Source organism: Dipodomys spectabilis, unplaced genomic scaffold, assembly GCF_019054845.1.
Source record: "Dipodomys spectabilis isolate Male_0828 unplaced genomic scaffold, ASM1905484v1 ptg000230l, whole genome shotgun sequence".
NCBI classification, from domain to species: domain Eukaryota; kingdom Metazoa; phylum Chordata; class Mammalia; order Rodentia; family Heteromyidae; genus Dipodomys; species Dipodomys spectabilis.
This window is the reverse complement of record NW_024870907.1, coordinates 729,951-744,379: the sequence shown is the minus strand read 5'-3', so window position 1 is coordinate 744,379 and position 14,429 is coordinate 729,951. Positions and strand designations below refer to the sequence as shown.

Sequence of the window (14,429 nt, the reverse complement as noted above, 5' to 3'; positions counted from 1 at the left end):
GACCCTGCAATGAGAACGAAAAAGAACTAACAAGTGATCTGTTTTCTACCCGTGAGCAGTTCATATAATCTACCCTAGCCTTGTGTCTCTCTTTCTTCTTTCACCTAGTTCAAAAGAAGAGACCTACCTTCTAAAACAAACAAAAACCAAAAATCTACATTCCCAATCCAGCGTCTCTTCTCTACTCAAACTCCAACCTTTCAATCAGCCCTTTTTTCCCCTCCATCAACCATCATGTACTCTCCTCCCCATCTGCAGATGTCAGTGCTCAACAAGGTCCTGTTGAAAAAAAACAAAAATTCCTTGGGGTCAGCTCTCTTTCCAGCTACACTCCATTTCTCTGCTCCCTCCACAGCCACAGTCAAGTTAGAAGTCTGCAATCTGCACTTTCTCAGATCCCCTGCATGCTCTGTTCAAGCATTTCAATACGACTTCTGTGTCCATCCAACAAGTAGTTCCAGCTTCTGGAACTCTCGGCAATACTAATTCTGTTCCCTCTGCTTCAAAAATTACTGAATGGCAAAGCCCTCACCAGGGTCTCTGCTAGAGGATTCTTGGGATTTTCCTTCCGCATTTAAAATTGCTCTTTCTTCTCCTTTCTCTTTCTCTTAGCTCATCTTTAAATGTTAACAATAGCTCAGAACTTGGTACCAAGCCCCATTTTCTTTACTCCTTAAATGGCATCATCCATTCCTAAGGTTTTAATTATTGTTCTTATGTTATCATAAAGCTTTCACTTTTATATATACAACTGGGAATATTCTTTCTCTTTCTCCCTGTCCCTCTCCCACCCTCCCTCCTTCTCTCTCTGTCTCTGTCTCTCTCATCTTTCTTCTCTCTCTCTCTCACTCTCTCTCTCTCTTTGGTACCAATCCTGGGGCTTGAACTACTCAGGGCCTGGGAGCTGTCCCTGAGCTTCTGTGCTCAAGGCTAGTAGGAGCCACAGCACCATTTCCAGATTTTTGGTAGTTAATTGGAGATAAGAGTTTCATGTACTTTCTTGCCCAGGATGGCCTTGAACCACTATCCTCAGATCTCAGCTTCCTGGGTAGCTAGGATTATAGGCATGACCACAAGCGTGACTACTGGATACCCACCTTGGGAACTTTCTTTGTAACTTCAATTCTCTCATGTTCAATTACTTACTTGACATTTCTATCTGGATGCCTCAAAGTATCTCAGACTTTAATACAGATCAAATTTTAACTCCTGACTTTTCCCCAAAACATTCCATCTGCTTTGTACATCTCAGTTAGTTAACATGATACATAGCTTCCATGCTTGAAATCCATTGCTGACCTCATCCGTCTCCCACTTCTATTTCATCAGTAAGTCCCACTGAATCTGTCTCTAAAATATATCTTGAATGTGTTCCTCTCTCTCTATTCTAATAGCTTACCAACTGGCCTTTCTGTTACCCTTCTGTATACTTCCAATTGTTTTGATATACAGCTTTTAGAAATATAAATTAAATCAGCCTAAAAGTCTTCAACAGGGCTGAGAATGTGGCTTAGTGGTAGAGTGCTTGCCAAGCATGCATAAAGCCCTGGGTTCTATTCCTCAGTACCACATACACCAAAAAAGCCAGAAGTGGTGCTGTGGCTCAAGTGGTAGAGTGCTAGCCTTGAGTAAAAGAAGCTCAGGTATAGTGCCCAAGACCTGAGTTCAAGCCCCAGGACTAGCCAAAAAAAAAAGTCTTCAACATGCTGGGCACCAATGCTCAGCACCGGCAGCTCACTATGTACTGATGTACGGTAAGCACTAATGGGCCTTCCTTGCATGGTGCTCAATTCATGATAAATCCTCAGTAAGTTTGTTTTGAGTGGGAAGGTTAAGAATGATTCTAATAAGAAGGATGGCACCATTGAGAAAACTGTAATCAAGGGGGAGAGTTCGAGGACACTGAGTAATTTATTCATCACTCCACTCCCTGCCAGCCTCTGAGTGAAGGATTGAATTCCAGAGATAAATGGAAGAGTCTTAGACAAAGTCTGGTGGAGACAGATGTAACAGGTAGTACTTACTGAGGGCCACCCATGTGCCAGATATAGGACTAAGCTCCTCAGAGATATGGTTTCATTTAGTCTTCCTGATAAACTAGCAGAGGAACTATTATTGCTCCCCATCTTGTACCTAAGGAAAGTGATGCTCAGAAATGCTAAGTTAACTGGTTTCAGGTCACAAGGCTGTAAAGCAGTAAAGCCCCATGGAGTACTTGGATTATTTACTTCCAAAGCCAAACCATCACACATTTGTATTTCTGGTTTTCATAGTGTCTTCCCTTACCTCACTCTCTCCTACTCCCTCCCTCCCATCACCACCCACAGTTGTGCAGTTCACTTTTATTAGTGTCCAGTGAGTTCCATGGCTGTACTTTTTTATCCCTTTTCCCTTGAGTTCTGTACCCTCCCCGCAACCCTCCCAAATGTATGGTATGTATGTATGGTGAATACATCATAAAGAAAAAAAGACAGAATAATCAAAAATTAAAAAAAGAGATCTCTTGTTTCTATATCTTGGAGTTATATATATATATATATGTGTGTGTGTGTGTGTGTATATATATACGTGTGTATATATAAAAATATGTGTGTGTATATATATGTATGTGTATATATATATACATACATATATATACACACACACACACACATACACACACACACACACACGTATTTTTTCCTTTCTTCTTTTTTCTGTCATGTTGGCCTCTAACTCTTACCCACAATTGGCTAAAACCCTACAGTGCAAACAAGCAACTCTAGAAATAAAATTTGTAACTACCAGCTACCATAAAAAGGTCATCTCCAAAGTTAATCTAGTAGGGGTCAAAATGCCTAATCAGAATATACCAATAAATCCTGCAGTGTCTGGAAGAAAAAAAAAGTCATTCCAATGGTACCAAACCTCTAAAAAGCTACAAACCAATTACTGAAAGTTCATGGGCCATCGTGTGATGTTTCATGGCGTAATCCAAGCTATGCAAGCAGTGGAGACGGGAGGATCATAGTTTGAAGCTGGCCCAAGAACCTGAAAAATAACTAAAGCAAAAAGGGCTGAAGGCATGGCTCAAGTGGTAGAGTATTTAGCAAGCACAAGGCCCAGATCAAACCCTGATATTGTAAAAAGAGAAAAAAAAAAAAAAGCCTGGCATGGAAGCCCATGACTTCAGTCCCAGCACTTATGAGGCTGAGGCAGAAACAGGCCAGCCTGGGGTACATAGCAAGATCATGTGCCAAAAACCAAAATAACGAAAACAACAACTTGTAGTGTGAGGGTGTGGTAAGGTTAGAGAAAGGTTCTGCTGTTAATTGTACTATCTCAGTTTTTACCTTTCCTTTACAAACATTTTTCATTTGTTTCGCAGTGTTGGAATAGACCCTAGGGCCTCACACATGCTTGGGAAGCACTCTACCACGGAGGGATATCTCCAGCCCATATAGAGTTTATTTATTTATTCATTCATTCATTTATTTAGTCGGTCACAGGGTTTGAACTCAGGGCCTGGGAGCTGTGCCTGAGTTTTTTCATTCAAGCCTAGTGTTCTACCATTTTGAGCCACAGTGGCACTTCTGGTTTTCTGATGCTTAATTGGAGATAAGAGCCTTAGGAACTTTCCTGCCCTGTGGTGGCTTTGAACTGTGATGCTCAGATCTCAGCCTCTTGAATAGCTAGGATTACAGGTGAGAGCCCAACCTAAATTTTATTTTTTAAGCTACCACATTAGTTAATAAAAGTCTAGAGAAAAGTGGCTGCTCCTATTTGATAAGGTATACATTATACTATAGGTATCTTGTATCTCTTTTCCTTGCTATTATTATCTCAAGGCACTTCAGAAAGAAGTGTGGAAAAAGCAAACTATGAGTCTTCAGCCAACTGCAGGAAGAATCCAGCAGGGTTGTCACATGACACAGACAGCTGCCTAAGGTATCAAGCTTTGTGGAGAAGTGTCCTAATTTCTTCTAACTGGCCTATACAGAACAGATTTAATCTCATATCCTGTTGAAGAAAAAAAGAAAGTAGGTTTCATTTTCTGAGAGTGACAAAAGCAACCAAACAGGAAAGTTAAGAAAGTAAACACAGTCTACATAATCCCCGATTCACATTTCCAAATCCAAACACTTCTCAGAACCCAAGGTTGCCAGCGATTCATTTGGTGGCAAAACTATGTGAATTTAACCAGCAGCAAAATCTGGCCTGAAAGTAAGTCTACCCACTTTAGCAAGACAACAAGTTATATCTTGGCTGCCAAAATATTAATATATTTGATTATAAATTCTGCCCCTGAGCTGACAGGGGCATTATATATGTAAATGTGTCTTATGATATTTAAAAAAATCTGAATTCTACAATACATAGATAGGGTTCTTGGAGTATCCAGTAAGACCTAAGTTTTTTTTTAAAAAATACCTGTCAACATCCACTGGGATATATCACTTAAAATATTTGCATAAACTCTTTTCCTAAAACTAGTCAATACTCAAATATCCTGTTTTAAAAATTTATAAGAGCCAGGCACCAATGGCTCATGCCTGTAATCCTAGCTACTTAGGAGGCTGAGATCTGAGCACTGCAAGTCAAAGCCAGTCAGGGCAGGAAAGTCCGTGAAACCAGCAGAAAACTAGAAGTGGTGCTGCAGCTCAAGTGGTCCAGCACTAGCCCTTAGCTGAAGAGTTCAGGGACAGTGCCCAGGCCCAAAGTTCAAGACCTACGACCAATAAAACAAAACAAAACAGAAACCAGGGCTGGGATATAGCTCAGTGGCAAAGAGCTTGCCTAGCATGTAGAATGCCCTGGGTTCAATCCCTAGTACCAAAAACAAGACCAAAAAAAAAAAAAAAAAACACAATTAACAAAAACACGCACTGTGCACCAGTGGCTCACACCCATAATCCTACTCAGGAGACTGATATCTGAGGACCACAGTTCAAAGCCAGCCCAATCTAGCTATTCAGGAAGCTAAAATATGAGGATCTTGGTTCAAAGCCAGCCCGGGCAGCAAAGTCTGTGAGACTCTTATCTCCAATTAACCATCAGAAAACTTGAAGTGGTGCTGTGACTCAATGGAGAACACTGGTCTTGAGCTGAAGAGCTGAGGGACAACGCCCAGGCCCAGAGTTCAAGCCCTAGGACTGACACAAAAAACAAAAACAAAACAACAACAACAACAAAAAAACACAGCCTAGTGCCAGTGGCTCACACCTGCAATCCTATTCAAAAGGGTGAAATCTGAGGATTTCAGTTCAAAACCAGACTCAGCAGAAAAGTTCCCATGAGACTCTTATCTCCAATTAACCACCAGAAAACCGGAAGTGGCACTATGGCTCGAAGTGGTATAGTGCTAATCTTGAACAAGAAGGCTCAGGGACAGAACCCTGACCCTGAGTTCAAGGCCCACAACCGACAAAAAACAACAACAAAAACTAAGCCAGTGTTGGTGGCTCATGTCTGTAATCCTAGCTACTCAGCTGAGATCTGAGGATCACAGTCCAAAGCCATCCTGGGCAGAAAAGCCCATGAGACTCTTATCTCCAACTAACCAGCAAAAAGCTAGAAGTAGAGTTGTGGCTCAAATGGTAGACCATTCACCTTGAGTGAAACTGCTAAGGGATAATAACCAAGATCTAAGTTCAAGCCCCAGGAACAGCACACACACAGACATATAGACACACACAGACACACACAAATAGTTCAGGCTAATGGTAGAATACTTTCCTAGCAAGCAGGAGGCCCAGTTTGATAGTCAGCACTGCTACAAAAAGTAAAACTTTAAAAAAAAAATCAATATTAAAAGTTGAAAATTCTAAGAATTAAACCATAATTTTAATTTATTTATGCTTTCCTTCCTCCTTCCTCCCTCCTTCCTTCTTTCATATTTAGTTTAGAACTCAGGTCACTTTATTCATGCTAGGTAAGCACTCTATCACTAAACTAAACCCCTAGGTGAGAACCAAGTATTTTTTTTTTACATCCTTCAGTTCCCTAATAGGGGTGATTAGAGTTAATAGGATGCTAAGGTGATAAGATAAATACTAATACCTTGGAAAGAGAATGTAAGGTCTTCCCCTTCAAAAAAGAATTTTATCCAGTTACATGCTACCTACACACAGTAGCAGTGTGTGTGGTAATTTACTAGGATCTAGGGCTATCTCTTGGTTAATAAGATAATGCAACCAAGTGGAAGACAGCTGTGTGAACAAGGCCATGCCATGATGTCTACAGTGTGCACAACATAGTAGACAAGGGCTTATGCTACTGCAATTAAAAGCATGACTTGCTTTTAATTAAACATGTGAAGGTATTAGTTATGTTTGCACAGATATCACAAATCACTTTTACATGCTTTATGTCATGTAATGTATTTATCAGTGATCTTAGTTACCCTACACAGAAATTAGTTGACTATTGTTTTAATAAGCTTTTATAGTTAGGAGTAGTAGTTAAAAATATAAGCCTGGGGCTGGGAAGGTGGCTCAGTAGAGCGCTTGCCTTGCATGCCTGAGGCCCTGGGTTCGATTCCTCAGCACCACATAAGCAAAAAGAAAAAAGCCAGAAATGGTGCTGTGGCTCAAGTGGTAGAGCACTAGCCTTGAGCTGAAGAGCTGAGGGACAGCGCCCAGGCCCAGAGTTCAGGCTCCACGACCGGATCCTCCCCCCCACCCCCAAAAAAGCTTATCATTAAGTGGAAAACAGAGTATCATATAGCTATTTAGAAAGTTTGCTAACAAGCAGTTGAGAATAAGCTAGAAATAAAAACCAATGATACTAAATGTTTACCAGCTAATATATAGAAATATTCAATGTGACTTCTCAAGGTGCAAAGGTGCATACTCCTAAGAAATTTTGTGCTTACATGAAGCATTCTGCAATTCCTGATTTATGAACTAGTTAAAAATCACACAAGGAAATCTGCATTACTTTGAATTCATTTTGGACCCCAAACAATTATCTAGATGAAAATATCACTCAATCAGACCCAAAAAGTGATTCTTACTTTCTCCCTAAAATGTGAAAGAATGAAGATTTCTCACATGGAAATTCCAAAGATCATCTCATGTGCTTCAAGTGACTCCTGAAGAATTCTTCAGATGTTTTAAGAAAAGGCCAAACATATACTCTCAGAAAAGATGGAGCAACATATCTTTATTTTTAAACCCGAAATAACTAAAAGCATGGTCAAAATGCATAAAGCAACAGTTTTCAAAGGTACTGGACATGAGGAAGCACTGGACCACGATCCCTCACAGGTGGAAACAAGCAAGAGTTTGCCTCTTGGCAAAAGTTTCCATGTCAAAGAACAGTAAGGAGAAACTCAGGTGGAGCTCAAAGATCTCCTTTATTGAGGAGACAGAGCTGGACTGGAAAGTCTAAGCTGCACAGACTATAAGGACACAACACTAGACAGGAAAGAGAATCACAGAGAAAGCATTCCAGAGATCTGTGGAAGACCCTTTGAGTATTCAGCTGAGTACCAAAACAGCATGTGGATGTGAGAAAACTATCATAAACTGGGGACATGGCTATCTCAAGGATCAGAGAAAACTGATCCGCAGAACTCACACCAAGACAGGAGTACTGCCTAATCTCATTAGCTAGAATACAAACGCAATGAGGTAAAATTTACAGTGTTTGTCATCCAAGTAAAAACAATAACATCAGACATAATCCCTAGGAAAACACAAACTACCAAACTGATTTAAGAATAGTGGGCAGGGTGCCAATGGCTCACACCTGTAATCCTAACTACTCAGGAGGCTGAGATCTGAGGATCAAGGTTCAAAGCCTGCCCACTCTTATCTCTAATAAACCACCAGAAAACTGGAAGTGGCACTGTGGCTCAAGTAGGAGAGCACTAGCCTTGAGCTGAAGAGCTGAGGTACAGCGCCCAAGCCCAGAGTTCAAGCCCCATACAAAAAAAAAAAAAAAAAGTGAGTGCCAGTGGCTCACATCTGTAATCTTAGCTTCTCAAGAGGCTGAGATCTGAGGATTAGAGTTCAATGCCAGCCTGCCAGAAAAGTCCTTGAGACTCTTATCTCCAGAATTAACCATCAAAAAGCCAGAAGTGGGGCTGCAGCTCAAGTGGCAGAGTGCCAGCCTTAAGCAGAAGAGCTCAGGGACAGTGCTTAGACCCTGAGTTCAAGCATCAGTATTAGTAGTAAATATTAAAAATTCAAAAAAATAAAAAATGGGCATTTTAATAGGTCTATAATAAACTGAATTCATATTTTTAATTTCCTATAAAGAAGTCACAGGACCAGATAATCACATTAGCATTCTATAAAAATTTTAAAGAGAAATTCTTTACTAACTCTTCAAATAAATTAATAAAGAACATTTTTCAACTCATTCTATGAGACCAGTATTACCTTGATAGCAAACTAGAAAATGACATCACAAGAAAATAAAACTACAGACTAGTATTTCTTATGAATGCAAATGAGAAAATCCTCAACAAAATACTAGCAAATCAAATATAATAATGTATAAAAAGTATCATTCATCCAGGTGCCAATGGCTTACTCCTGTAATCCTAGCTACTTGGGAAGCTGAGATCGGAAGATACAGGTTTAAAAGCCAGCTCAGTCCATGAGACTCTTTTTTAATTTTTTATGCCAGTCCCAGGGCTTGAACTCAGGACCTGGGTGTTATCCCTAAGTTAGTACTCTACCACTTCTGACTTTTTGGTGTTAAAAAGTCTCACAGACTTTCCTGCCCTGTCTGGCTTTGAACCACAATCCTAGGATCTCAGCTTTCTAAGTAGTTACAATTACAGGCATAAACCACTAATACCCAGCTATGAGATTCTTATCTCCAATTAATCACCAAAAAGCACATGGAGGTACGGCTCAAGTGGTGGAACACCAGGCTTGAGCCTTTTTAAAAGCTAAAAGACAGCACCCAGGACTTAATTTCAAGCCCCACCCAGTATAGGCACAGGCACACAAAAAATTAACATTCATCATAACTATTTGAAACTTTCAGGATACAAACAAAGGTGGCTTAATAATGAACAATAAAGGGGCTGGGAAGGTGGCTCAGTGGTAGAGCGCTTGCCTTGCATGCATGAAGCCCTGGGTTCAATTCCTCAGCACCACATAAGCAGGAAAAAAAAAGCCGGAAGTGGCACTGTGGCTCAAGTGGTAGAGCGCTAGCCTTGAGCTGAAGAGCTGAGGGACAGCGCCCAGGCCCAGAGTTCAGGCCCCACGACCGGAACCCTCCCCCCCAAAAAAATGAAAAATAAATTAATACATTAAATTAATAGACTAACAACACTACTTGATTTATCTCAATAAGCACAGAAAAGATACTTGACAAAATTCAATACCCTATAAATTAAGGGTACTAAAACTAAGAATGGAATGAAACTAAGAAAGAAACTTCCTCAACCTAATTTAAAAAACCATCTTAGGAGCTGGGAAGGTGGCTCAATGGTACTGTGTTTGCCTTGCATGCACGAGGCCCTGGGTTCGATTCCTCAGCATCACATAAGCAGAAAAAAACAAAAGTGAGCAGGGCGCCGGTGGCTCACACCTGTAATCCTAGCTACTCAGGAGGCTGAGATCTGGGGATCGTGGTTCAAAGCCAGCCGGGGCAGGAAAGTCTGTGAAACTCTCATCTCCAATAAAAACCACTCGAAAACCGGAAGTGGAGCTTGGCTCAAGTGGTAGAACGCTAGCCTTGAGCTGAAGAGCTGAGGGACAGCACCCAGGCCCAGAGTTCAGGCCCCACAACCGGACCCCCAAAATAAAAATGGTAGAAAATAAGAAGTATTATATATCGACAGATCTTCATTCGTTGCTGGTGGGAATATAAAATGGTTCAACCTTTTTTGAAAATGTTCTGGTAGCTACTCAAATAGCTACCTTAAAGCAAAAATAGTACTTGGTTTGAGGCATGGCTCAAGTGTTCAAACCTTAGGATAGCAAACAACAACACTATATAGGTATTGATAACACATAAAAGCAAAATAAATAATTATAACAAAACACCTTGGAGGTGTGAAATGGAGATATAAAGTATTTGATGATACAATTTATTTAAAGATAGATTTTGAAGATGCATACTATCACTTAATAAAATAATAAAAACAAAGAAATATAGCTAATTTGCCCAAAAAGATAAAAATGAAGGCTGGGGATATAGTTCAGTGGTAGAGTGTGTGCTTAGTATATGTAAGGCCCGGAGTTCAATTCCCAGAACTCAGAACCACTTAAAAAATAATACAATAGAACTCAATAAAAAGAAGGCAGATAAACTAGGCATGGTGGTGTATACCTGTAGTCCCAACACTCAGGAGTCACAGGCAGCAAGATAGTAAATTTGAAACCAGCCTAGGCTACATGGTGAGAGCCTGTCTCCAAAGAAGTTAGAGGCATCAAAAAGGAATATAGCACTAACAGAATACAAATAGCAAGATAGTAGGTTAAAACCAAATCATATCTCATCATACCAAATGGAAATTATTTATAGTTCTTGCAGAAATATTTAAGAAGGTAATTTATAGCACTGACTACCTATGTCAGAACAAAGTTCTCAACTCAGCTCCTACCTAGAGAAGTTAGAATAAATGGAAATCAGGAGATTAATAAAATAGTAGAAACTAAGGAAGTAGAAAACACAAAAATAGGAGGAAAGAAAATCAATAATGTTCTAAACCCATCATTTAAAAACCAGACAACAAAGGTCACTCTGGTGAATAAAAGAAAAAAAAAGACGACTGTAAAATTATCTTTAAAATTAAAAAGTAGCAGATATGCCCAAAGAATATTGTGGAGATTGTAGAGATTTAACTTCTATGAATCTTGTGATAGAAGAATGTGTAGTGGTGGCAAAAGGCAAGCAACAGAATAATACTGGAATGACGGAATTATGATGAAATAGTATCATCGTGTTTGAAGTCTTGGAATGAGTTTTAAAATGACTGTACTCAGAAGCAATTGAGAAAACTCAATTGCTTCTATATGTCTCCTTTCTACAGGCTTGTTTTACTATGATACAAAATCAGGTCATGAACATTTTCATATTAAGCTGTTTTGTTAAATAAAAAATTAAATCAATGAAAGCAAAAACATTCTTTGTGAAGAAAAACGACATTAATATTTTTCCAGATAAAGCCAAAAATAAGAACCACAAATTACCAATATCAAGAGAGGGGCAATATCTCTACCTACAACCAGTACTGATATTAAAAGCCCGGTAGGGAGCTTGTAATCCTAGCTACTCTGGAGGATGAGATCTGAGGATCAAATTAGATTTAACATTTGTGTGCCAGTCACGGGGCCTGGATTCAAAGCCTGAACTGTCGTTTAGTTTTTTTGCTCTAGGCTAGTACTCTGCCACTTGAGCCACAGTTCCACTTCTGACTTTGGTGGTTAACTGGAGGGTAAGAATCTCATGGTCTTTCCTGTCCAGACTGTCTTCAAACCAAAGCCACAGCTCTTAGCCTCTCAAGTAGCTAGGATTACAGGCATGAAACACTGGCACCTAGCTCAACCAATTTTTTAAGACACTATAATGGGAATAATGGGATTAACCCAGGGGATGCTAGGTAACTTCAAAAGTTGTTTTTTAAAAATTCACCATATTAAATGACTAAAAAAGAAAAAAAAATCTCAACTGATCAGAAAAAGCACTGGATGAAATTCAACATTCATTCCTGATTTAAAATAAAGAAGTAAAAAACTACTTCAGTAAGCCAAGTGCTAACAGCTTATTCCTGTAATCCTAGCTACTTGGGAGGTAGAGATCGGGAGGATTACATTTCCAGACCAGCCCAGACCAAAACTTCATGAGACCCCCCCATCTCAACAAAAAAGCTGAGTGTTACTACACATGCCTGCCATCCCAATTATACAAGCAAGATCTTTAAAAAATTATTTTTAAGTAGTTGTATAGAAGTTGCCATTCTACAAAGCAGTTTATGAATACGATATGTCTTAATCAATGTTATCCCTTTCGGCATTCTCACCATCCCTCCCAACCCACCCATTCCCTCACTTTTCTTTTTTTCTTTTTTTTTTTTGTTTTTTTGGTCAGTCCTGGGGCTTGAACTCTGGGCTTAGGCTCTGTCCCTGCACTCTGCAGCTCAAGGCAAGCGCTCTAATGCTTGAGCCACAGTACCACTTCCAGTTTTCAAGTGGTTTATTGGAGATAAGAGTTTCATGGACTTTCCTGCCCCAGCTGGCTTTGAACCTTGATCCTCAGATCTCAGCCTCCTGAGTAGCTAGGATTACAGGCATGAGCCACCAGCCCCGGCTCCCTCAAATTTTCTTAATTTTGTAGTATATACACTGGATTCTTGACTACATTCTTTCCCTGGCTCTTCACTGTCTACCCCACTCCTCTTGACCCCACCCCTTTCAAGTACCTGTTTCCTGATTTTTATTTTATTGAACTTAGACTTTGCCATTCTAAGTGAATACAGTATTTGAGTTCTTCCTTGAATCTACCATATTTCAGTTAATATATTTGTATACACTTGCACACCACTGAATGTATTTACTTGTAAGTTTATAAGCTAACTCTAGCTTCCACATGAGGGAAAATATGGGCCTGACTTACTTCACATAATTTTTTCCATCTCCTTCCATTTCTTTGTAAATGGTACAATATCATCCTAAGGGATGAGTAAAATTCCATTGTGTGTGTGTGTGTGTGTGTGTGTGTGTGTGCATGTGTGTGTGTGTGTGTGTGTGTGTGTGTGGTGTGTGTGTGTGTGTATCTAGCTAGCTAGTTAGCTAGCATCACGTTTTCTTGATTCATTTGTCCACTGAAGGGCATCTGGGCTGATCTCACACCTTGGATATGGTACATAGTGCTGTTATAAAACATGGTTGTGCTAGTGACTTTACTGTATACTGGTTTATAATCTTTTGGGTAAATGTCCAGAAGTTGAACTGCTGGTCAGGGTAGTTCTTATGGTTAGTTTGTTGTTTTTGACAATCTTAGAGCTTGAACTCAGGGCCTGGGTGCTACTATCCCCTAGGGTTTTTTTTTGCTAAGGCTAGTACTCTACCATTTGAGTCATAGCTCCACTTCTTTTCTTTTCTTTTTTTTTTGGTAGTTTATTGGAGATAAGAGTCTCAAGAATTTCCTACCCAGGCTGGCTTGGAACCCCAATCCTCCAATCTCAGTCATCTGAGTAGCTAGTATTACAGACCTGAGCCACTGGCACCTAGCTTATGTTTAATTTTTTGAAGAACCTCTATACTGCTTTCCAAACTGGTTGAACAAGTTTATATTCTCACCAACAGTATATTGGGGTTTCCTTTGGGCCACATCTTCATCAGCATCTGTTATTGCTTTTATTTTTGGTGATGGCCATTCTAACTGGGATGAGATGGAACTCAGTTTTAAGTTGCATTTCTTTTATGGCCAGAGATGCTGAGCATTCTTCATGTGTCTGTCTGGCCATGTTTACATCTTCTGAGAAGTCTCTTTAGCTCCTTAATAAATGGACTACATTTATTAATCGGGTGGTCAGTTCTCTGAGGATTTAGTTTTTTAAAGCTCTCTGTATATTCTGACAGTAGGCTATTATCTGATGTATAGCTGGCAAAAATCTCCTCCCATTCTGTAGGCTGTCTTTTTAACTTGTTGGCTGTATCCTCTGCTGTGCAGAAACCTTGTAGTTTGATGCAATCCCATTTATCAAGACTTCCTTTGATTTACTATGCTTCTGGATCTTTACTCAGAAAGTTCCTGCCTGTACCAAGGAGCCCTAATGTTTCTCCTACTCCTTCCTATAATAGTTTTATGGTTATAGGTCTTAGATTGAAATCTTTGATCCATCTTGAATTGATGCTGGTGCAAGATGATAGGGATCCAATTTGTTTTCTGCATGTGGACATCCAGTTTTCCCAGCACCATTGGTTGAAGAGGCTGTCTTCATTCCAGCCTGTGTTTTGGCGCCCTTATCAAATATTAAATGGCAATAGGTCTTTGGCTTTATTTCTGGGTATTCTATTCTGTTCCATTGGTCCTTAACCCTGTTTTTGTCCCAGTACCAAGCTGTGTTTCTTATTATACCTCTGTAGTGGAGCATGAAGTTTGTTATTGTTATACCTCTACCTCTACTTTTTCTGCTCAGGATTGCATTTGCAAGTGGGGTCTTTTTGGTAACAAAGATTTGGATTGTTTTCTCTTTCTCACTGAAGAATGATAGGATTTTGATGGGATTTACACTGAATTTGTAGATTACTCTGGGCAATATTACCATTTTCACAGTATTAATCCTGTCAATCCAGGAGTATGAAGGTCCTTCTACTTCCTTATGTCTTTTTCAATTTCATTCTTCAAATTAAACATATGGAGCACTTCACGAATTTGCATGTCATCCTTGTGCAGGGGTCATGCTAATCATCTCTGTATCATTCCAACATCAGTATATGTGAGGACAAAAGCCAGATCATATCTCAAAAATAACTGAG

At 39.7% G+C, this 14,429-nt stretch overlaps 1 protein-coding gene and 1 non-coding gene across 3 annotated transcripts in view; both read right to left on the bottom strand.

Annotated features, from left to right (window-relative positions):
- Tnrc6b (trinucleotide repeat containing adaptor 6B) overlaps positions 1-14,429 on the bottom strand; it is a 227,108-nt gene that overhangs the window by 196,154 nt on the left and 16,525 nt on the right. The gene's annotated exons all lie outside the window — the stretch shown is intronic.
- On the bottom strand, positions 14,302-14,406 carry LOC122123678. Its single transcript, XR_006150432.1, has one exon. It is a non-coding gene; the product is annotated as a U6 spliceosomal RNA (small nuclear RNA).